General features: G+C 46.7%; 1 long non-coding RNA gene across 4 annotated transcripts; it reads left to right on the forward strand.

Moving 5' to 3' along the window:
* Positions 1 to 109: 109 nt before the first annotated feature.
* LOC135182900 (uncharacterized) lies at positions 110 to 990 on the forward strand. 4 transcript variants are annotated; one of them, XR_010305347.1, is made up of 2 exons: positions 110 to 154; positions 733 to 990. It is a non-coding gene; the product is annotated as an uncharacterized LOC135182900 (long non-coding RNA). The 4 variants fall into 4 exon arrangements; XR_010305342.1 differs by having other exon boundaries at positions 116 to 154; positions 730 to 990; XR_010305340.1 differs by lacking the exon at positions 110 to 154 and adding an exon at positions 228 to 329 and having other exon boundaries at positions 730 to 990.
* Positions 991 to 9,220: the final 8,230 nt, after the last annotated feature.

Genomic DNA, 9,220 nt, shown 5'->3' on the forward strand with positions numbered 1-9,220 from the left:
GGTGCCCGGGGAAGCGGCGTGTGCCGCCGGGGAGGCGGAGGGGGTAGGCTGCACACGCAGGCACCGAAGGCGAAGTTGAAAGGGGGGGTGGGGGGGGTAGCAAGCTTAGCGTGCACGGAAAGCCTGGTTCCACGGGGGAAGGGGACGGCAGCAGGTGAGGGGGTGGCTGAAGAGCCCGAGGACGAGGGAGGGGGGAGTGGGGAGAGAGCCGGAGGTGCGAGGGGAGCCGGGGAGCAAAAGGGGAGGTGGCGCCGCGCGGCCCCGTTGCCCCGCGCCGCTTCAGTGGGGCATCCCCGGGCGCAGCCGCTCCTGGTCCATCGCTCGCTTCGGTAGGTCCGGGCGGGCCGCGGAGAGGAGCTCTTTAGTCCAGCGTCATTGAGGGGGGTCAGGGAGATAAACGAAGCAGATTTATATACAATCCAATTTATAGCCTGGAAGGAGGGGGGGGTTGGGGGGAAGAAATGCCACTTGTACCCCCCCCGCCCACTCCGCCCCCGCAAGACAACAATCCACAGGCCGTGGGTGCAGGTCTTTGAGCAGGTCGGCTCCGCGCCGCTCGGTTGTCCCCGTTCAGCGCCTGCTGCTTCTCAACGTGCCATCAAAGTTGACCCGGAGCATAGCTGGAGAAGGGGCCGGGGTGGCGGGGAAAGAGTACGCGGCTGGCAGCTCCACAGTTGCGAGTCTTCTCACCACTCCGCGTATTATTAGCAAGATGCTTTATTTTCAAAGCAGCGCGGAGGGTCTGGAGTCCGGCGAGGATGCTGCGGCGGCGCCCGGCGCCGGCCCCCCCGCGGGCAACGGCACTGCACGCTGCGCGGCCGCGGAGCGGGGAATCGTCGCGATCCCGGCGATCCCAGGAGAAGCTGCACGGATCCACTCGGTCAGACCAGCTCTTCGGCTTACTCCCTCGCTCGCTCTTTTTAAACAAAATCTCCCTTGTTGGTGGTTTGGGGTTTATTATTATTATTGTTAATATTATTTTAAGTGTGATTTTTGTTGTTGTTGTTGTTGCTGCTGCTCCAGTTAATGTGTCTCACTCTCTCCGAGTCTTTTTGATCTTTTCGCTCGCCCTGTGCTGGCTTGAACGCAGTGTTTTGTTTTGTTTTTGGTTTGTTGTTTTTTTTTTTTTGACGCGTCTGATGTTCTCTCACGGATCCGCAGTGGAAGGTCTCGGGGATGCGGCTCGCTCCTCGCTTATCTTCCTCTGATCGCCTCCTGCTAATTTCCCCCCCCCCGGCCCCCCCCCCCCCCCCCCCTTGCAAAATCACGACATTGTGGCACTTTCTCCTGAAACTTTTATACAGGAGTTAAAACCACGTGGGAACTCCAACCTATAACAGAGACGCCATGGGTTCCTCACTATTTAGGAGATTAAGTTAAGTCTTTTGCCCCCTGGGCTATTACAGTAACTTCCTGATGTGGAAATACTAACTATGCTGTTTCTTTAATTCCCCTCGTCCCCTCTCTCCCTTCCTCCCGGTTCCTGCAAACGCACCCACCGCACACCGACCCGCGGCCCTGTCCCTGTCCCGTCTCTCGGCCCGACGGATGTACCCCGAGCGGTAGTAGCCCCGGGCCCCTTTCCCGTCCCGGTCGGAATACACACACACACACACCCTCCGGTATTCCTTGCCTTTTAAGCACTTGAAAGAAGAAGTCATTAGAAAGTTTACCGTCGGGTTCACTTTGCGACGGGGCGGGTTTTTGTTTGTTTGTGTTAATGGGCCGGGTAATCGGGGCGGGTGCCGGGGATTGTGTGTGTTTCGCATGGGGCAGGAGGGACGCGGAGGCAACGCGGGGGAGCTAAGGGTGGCGGCGGAGGGGAGTCGAGAGGGGAGATAACGGGAACGCCGCGCTCCCGCGGCCGGGAGCCAACAAGCCTGCTGGACCTGCCCGTTTTCCTCCCTTCCTCCGTGGAGCAGCCCCAGGCTTTGGGGAGAAGGGCTGTCCAAAGCGAAGGCAGAGGGTGATCCCTTCCCCGCAAAGGTCAAGAGAGGTTCCCACCTGGCCACCCTCTAAGCGCTGGAACTTGAGGAGAGGGACGAGACCGCCGAGCCCCAGCGGCGTTATAGCAAGCCACGCCGCTCCTCTTACGCCGCCCCACGCACCTCGCACACACCTCCCCGTCCCTCACTCGTCCCCCCGCTCCCTCCGGAGGGACAGGCCGGGGAGGATAAGCATCGGGCGGGGCAGGGGCGCGGCTCCGCTCACCTGCGCGGGTCCCCGGCAGCCGCGGCCTCTGCGCGCTGCCCTGCGGCCCTGCGCGCCCCCGCCGCGGGGAAGCCTGGGCAGAGAGCGCCCCCTCTGGGCCGCGCGGGGAAGCGGGCCGGGGAGGGCCGAGTGGGGGCGGCAGCGGAGGCAGAGCGAATCCCCGGCCCCCAAGGGAGGCAGCCACCAGAGGCCCGCGCTGAGTTAACGGGCGGGGTCCGGCCGGGAGCTAACGGCCGGTTGCAGGGGGGGCGGAGGTTTCTGCTGTCCGGGGTTCAGCGGTACCTGAGGGGGGTAGGGTGGTGCCTGCGCTCGGAACTAGGCAAAGGAGCATCTTAAGAGGGGTCTTAGACACTTTTTTTTTAAAAAAACAAATAACCCACGATTAAAAACAAACAAACAAACAAACAACAACCCCCAACAACTATTGAGATTTGTGTTTTCATTGAGCCAAAAGTTGTTTGTTTTGTTTGTTTGTTTTTCAGGCAGATGCAGGACAGACAGATTTCAAGCATGACAGCAAATAAGTCCCTTAAGCTCGCTTCAGTTCTTAGAAGAGAAGGAATGAAACTCCTCCTAGATTCCTGGACTGCATACACATGCATTCTGCTAGTTGTCACTAATACGAGCAATGCAGGAACATAAAAAGGGTCAAGTGGAGGAGCAGCTCATTACCTTGATGTAAGAATAGAAGGGATAAATACTATTCTCATCATAATTACTTTCTTGTTCTGCACTGCAAAAAGAAAAGCATTTAATACTGTGCTTCAAAATCACACTGCAATTCCAACCTCATTGTTCACATTGGATTTAATATAAACACGATCTAATTGCCCAGACAGCACTCTAAGTCAAATCCTTGGTATCACTGGAGCTACTCTGATGGGAGATCAGAATTAAATACAGTATTTCCTCCCTGCCAGTAACAGGTTTTGAATGGAAAGCCTGTAATGTAAAAAAAGAAATAATGCTAAAAATCCAATCACTCTGACATCCTGTGAGCTAATGAGAGCACGTGAATGCAACAAGCTTAGTACTTCACAGTAATTAATTTGACAGCAAAGAGCTAACAAGAAAACAACAGGCAGAGAGCAGTGATGACTGGTTCATAGAGGTCACTGTCAAACAAGAAATAGGTGCAAACACAGTCCCTCTCCCTTTGAAATCAACTATGTCATTGCCCCAGTAAGAATGAAATACCAAAGAGGAACAATATCATGCCTTCAGTGGGGATAACAAACCTGGGAAGATATTTCTAGTAGAAGGTTTTCTGTTTTACCTACAGTGATTTTTAATCATCCCTGTTACTTGCTGCAGTGGCATGTTTTGTATTCCCCCTCCCCTCTTTTTTTTTTCTAGCTAGCCAAAGCCATTTTGCATATTCAAATATTGGGAAGACTTATCTAGCAATTACCAAAAAACTAATACATTAATAACCTCTATTGTTATTCAACGTATGTCCAGCACAGCATTCTAGATGCAGCTCTCACAATGGATTTTCTCTGGCTTCCTTCTAGAGAAGAACTTAAACCCTTGATGCTTTCAGGCAGAAGAGCCTACAGGGAGAACAAACAGGGTTAACAGAGAGAAATGTGCCATTTGATTTCTAATCTTGCTCGAGGAGCAGGGCCTATTGATTGAGCCATAAAGCACTGTTAATTTTAAGACCTCAGCTTTTAGTTCTTTCCCTTGGGCATAAACTTGTTGCTTACACACAGCGGCTGAACTATCAGGGAAAGGGTAGCTTCACACTCCCCCAGCTCTGCTCTCCCCTCCTCCTTCCCTCTATTCTATTTGTTCTGAGCTCATCTGCGTGAGGATACATTTTCACACACACCTTCTCAAACCGGCTGCTATTCATCTGATTCAGGGTCATGCTTTTCCATACATTAAATGCAGAGGAAACTGGGAAGGAAATGGTTGGGATTTGTGCTTAATGGGGAAGCAGAGTTAGCCAGGCAGCCCTCTGTAAGAAGTTAATATCTCAAAAGGTATTTTCTGTAGAAACAAAGTCTCGTGACTGCAATCTGATGCTTATTAAAGCTGCTAGTATAATGAAATTCATATAAACAGAGATCCTCAGGTAGTGTCACTCATCATGTTTCCAAGGCATCAAACCACTACACCTATTCCTCTATAACCTAGATATTTGCTTATGCACAGTTTTTTCATCTGCTGCCCCTGAGAAAAAGGCACACCCTTGGAGAGGCCAGCCAGTGCAGCTATGCACCTTCCTGAACCAGTGGGAAGCTCTACAAACTGAACAGACAATGGCAGCTCACTGCTCTTTCCACTGTGCCTTCAGTGGGACAACAAACAATTTGCACTAGCAAAAGGTCTGGCCTTTCATGTATTGCTAAATCACCTTTTATACTCTTAAACCATTAATAATATCTATTAGGTAACCTTACTAATCCCTTTGAGGAAGGATCTTCTTTACTGTACTGATGGCTGAACTGAATAAAGCTTCATATATAAGAGGCTCAGTTTGCACTAGAAATGCTTCTCTGTTGATAACCAGCAAATACAAGTTTTACTAGCACAAGCATCTTTTTCTGCAAGCACTCCCAAATAAAATAGGCTATCCTGGCAAAAGCACTTTTTTTTTGCTCATATAGTGCAACTATATGGGGGATTTTTGCACATAGTGAAACACAATCTGTTTTAAATGGCACTTCAGAACAGCATTGCTATCCCACAGAAGTTTCAAAGCTAGACCTTGAATTATATACTTGTGTTGTATCTGAAAGAGCTTTATACAAGGTGGCCATTGTCGCCTTGCAGGAAATGCAGAGAAACTGACACATATAGTTACAGAGACAGGCTGAGAGTGCTGTGCTCTATCTGGTGTTTTTATTCATGCCATTCTTTTGCTTCAGATGAAATTATGTATCCATAACCAGATGGATTCTTCAACGTCCCCAATTACTTTTTAAACAACTGCAGCAAAAGCAGTTGATGTTTCAAAAGCACCGTAATTCTGTAGAAGAGAAAGCCCTACTGAACATCAAGTAGGTAGATTCCACTCTGGATGACCTGGACACTTTCTGAACTGACAAAGGTAGACCCAACTCATGAAAAGAATATACTAAGAGGTTAATTTGGCTCCTTTGATCTTGCCTATGCTTAATTGACTGAAAACTGTCAGCTGATAATTGCTAGCTCTAAAAAAATTGTCCTATTCTGAACACCACTTGGAAGGAGCTATAGCAGGCAGAAATAAAGGACTTAACCTAACTGGCAACTCCCTATCTAAAGCAGGCACAAGAAGAATGTGGAAGATGGGTCACAGAGGAATAAAACAGAGTTCTCAAAAGGTTTTGAAGGGCACCTATTGAATGCCAGTTCCTCACGTAAGTGTCAGGGGGAAGAAGCAATGCAGGGTTGCCAGGGTATACTCACAGCCTCAGCCTCCCACTCCCACTGCACCTGCTTTAACAAAGCTGTAGTCCCACTCCCTTCAGCTCAGCTACCTTGCAGTGCCTCACAGATAACACATCGGCCAATGGATCCTCTTCAATGACCCCTCTGCGCTCCAGGCAGGTTCTCATCCAAGTTCTCGGGTTCACTGTGGTGAACCAAGTGCAGGTTGATCTCATGAGTAGTGATGTAGTCAGGTATATGACCTCAAGTAGGTCTCTGCACCAAGCAGCATGCCCTTTGGCAAAGGGACTGAGTTCAGTAACCTGTTTCAGTTTCCCAAGTAAGGGGACCAAACACCGTCAGGTGATAATTAAAGCTATCCACTGCTTGTTGACAGCCAAAAAGTGCTCGTTTCTCTTGCACAGTCTGTCCTCTGCCGTCCAAAGCTGTAGCCTTAAAACAAGGCAATGACTTCCTCTGAAGTTGCTTGTATTGACCTAAATAGGTTGGGGCGGGTGAGGACACACAGACAACATGAAAAAGCTGTGCTGGTTGCCCAACAAAGAAGTGTCTGCTTTGTGGTGAGCACTTTTAACATACTGTTAAAGAACACGATTTTCATGTTTGTTTAAGTTGACACCAAAAGCCTTGCAAAGTAGCAAAGTGAGTAAAAATAAAATCTGCATTTAAGTGGTAAATAGTTAAAACTTGGCTTCTTGTAATTTAAATGGTACTTACTGAGGCAATGCATTTAGAAGTCAACTGGTGCATTTCTTCTATACAGCCAGCTGTGACTGATACATCTAATAGATCAATAAACAGAGCAATATTAAAATCAGCATTCCTGGGAAAAGCAGTGACATCTGGGGAGTGGTGACAAGATGGAGAGGTTTCACTACAATTGTAAACGGAGCTCAGAAGCAAAAAGTGGCTAGTACCTTTGCAACACCATGGGAGAAATGGGGTACAGAAGCTCAAGTCATCTCCTGATGGACAATCAGTAGCACTTGACAGGTACCTGAACATAAGCTACCTTCTTTTTTTTTCTCCAAGCAAGCAGACAGCACAGAGGAAGTGTCCACACCTAGTGCCTGTGGGATAGGATACAGTCAGACCCGTGCTTAGGCTTGAATGTCTTCCTCTTCACCCTGTTTTCACTAGCTGCAAGTTGAGGATAACAGCATTTAACCCACCTTAAGTTCCTTTGAAATCAAGTGGAGAAAAGCAACATAATACAGGAATTAATCATTTTGATGGAGCTTGACACTTCAAGTATGGCCTTGGTGCTGTATGACAACATTTTCAATCTGTGTGTACCTAAATTGCTTTGTCTTGTTTCCATGTGTCTTTTGGTATATCAAACAAAAAACTGTTGTGCGGTTTTGCTGTTTGCACAAGAACATCATAGGAGGGGTTTAAAAGGTGGTTTCAATATAGTTGACTAATGCACTCACTGCAGGGGCCAGGAGCAAAGAGTTCCTGTAACAGCACCAAAGTCTCCCAGTTTATGCAAGTAGGTTCTTCACCGAGGCAGAGCGGTAGCACTGTCACAGTGGAGATCTATCAGTCTGGTGTGAGAGTTGGCTTACATGATTTATAGCCACTTGCTCCATGCTGTTTAGCCACTACAGGCCTCTAGCAAGTACACGCAGGCTGTCTCACCCTCCAAGTTTGCTACATTGACTTTAGCTACAAGCAAACGTTGCTAATGTTCCAGTTCTGCCAAATCACATGAGGAGATTATTAAAACGCTTCTGAATCACCTTCTGCCCTGCTTGGTATTTACCACTTAAGTTAGTGTTGTCTGTCTCTTCATGAGAGAATAGCTTGAATATGCTGTGAGATTAAAACAAAACAGATTAGAAATTCCATACAACTTGTGCACTAACATCTTCCTTTTCTTCCAAACCTCTTGAAAAACACATACAGTGCAACAGCTCAGGCTCTCCTCTTAACAAAAAAATTGACTAAGGTGGTTCCCTCAAAGGGTTTTAAGATAGTAGGAGGTTTTCACTCCCCAGGTTACAAGCAGTTCTTGTTCTGTTATTTTGCTGCTATTTCTCCTCAGAAGTGGGGCAGTTCACTGCCAAAAAATAACCCTAAAACTTCTCCACAGCCATTTGCCATTTCTGACTAATGTGTCTCTCACACACACACACACTTATTACTGTAGTTTAGATCTTTACCAACAGCACTATCAAGAATAAATCATAGTACGTGGAAATATTACTATGAACTACACTGGTATGCAAGGATAAGAAAACAAAGATGGATAATGCAAGGATAAGAAACAAAAGTGGACAGCAAGAACAAGGAGCATGTGGATTAGATTAAGCAGACATTGGGTCTACCAAACCTACATAGGTACTGAAGCATTAGGAAGGTGTAGAGCTACAACAGGAAAGTGCCTCATTCTAGGGTTTTTGCTTAAAAGATGAGAGAAGGCCTAGGGGAGGGGAACACATGAAAAAGAAAAGGATGAACTTTTTTTTTTTTGGCTACTCCAGATGGGGTTTTCCTCTGTTTAAATGCTGAAGGACAGAAAGATTTTAAATTAAAATCTTAATAAATATAGCCCTGAGGCTACTAACATTATTACATCCAAGATGATTACAGCAACTAAGCCACACAAGAAATATTTATTTATTTATTTGAAGCATAATAAGCTTCAGTATTTAGTCAGAAGAAGGCTTAAGCAGCTAACCAACTTCTAAACTAGTGAAGTTTCCATTCGGTTCTGCTGAAAGGATAAACCAACAGGGCACACAGTTTGCAGAGCTTAGTTTCATTTCTTATCAAGATAGCATTATTACTAATATTTTTTAATATATTTACGTATTAAAATAAAAATTATAATTGCTCAGGTCACATACTTGACAGCTGGCAGGAAAGAACCCCAAGTTTGCAATGAGATATGGATAATTTTGTGGAAGCGCAATCCAGGTCCCTCGGTTTGCGTTTGCCTTTTTCAGGTGATCCTAAGTTCAAGGCAAGGTGCTGCACTTCACTTGTTTGCATGGAGTTATTTAATTATGAGAATAGTTTAATAAAGGATACAGGGAAAAAGCAAGGATACAAAGAAAAGGATACAAGCTGATAAAGATGATTAAATCATAGAGTGACTGTGGAGTGGGTCATGAAGTGTTATAATCCCCAACTCCCCTCTGCTTTCTGCCTCAATGTGTTAATGCATCACACTTTAGTACAGTGACACTTTCAGCCCTAGGTGGAAATTCACACATGATGAAGAGGTGGAGGAGGATTTCCAGATGGTCAGACCTCAGGGAGTGCGAAAAGGTGGGGGGGAGGAAGGGAGAAACTGCTGAAGGGAATCGGACTCTGGTCACATCAATAATTTCCAGCTGAAAATGGAATACTAAATTAAAAAAAAAAACAACAACAACAACAAAAGAACCCAAATCACCAACGATCCCACAACCAGAGCCAGGTGCATCCAGGTTTGGATGCTATATATGATAAATCCTCACTAGTGGTGGTTGTGAAAGATCCCTTGGAGATATTGGTTTATTTGCGTGCAACTGTGAAAGGTGTGAGCTTCATTTCCTTGGCCAAATTTCAGCACAGGTACTAAAGCAGCCCAATGCAAAACCAATTAGTTCTTTCACTCTCCAAAACTCCCCTCTACTAC

This window comes from Pogoniulus pusillus, chromosome 2, assembly GCF_015220805.1.
Source record: "Pogoniulus pusillus isolate bPogPus1 chromosome 2, bPogPus1.pri, whole genome shotgun sequence".
NCBI classification, from domain to species: domain Eukaryota; kingdom Metazoa; phylum Chordata; class Aves; order Piciformes; family Lybiidae; genus Pogoniulus; species Pogoniulus pusillus.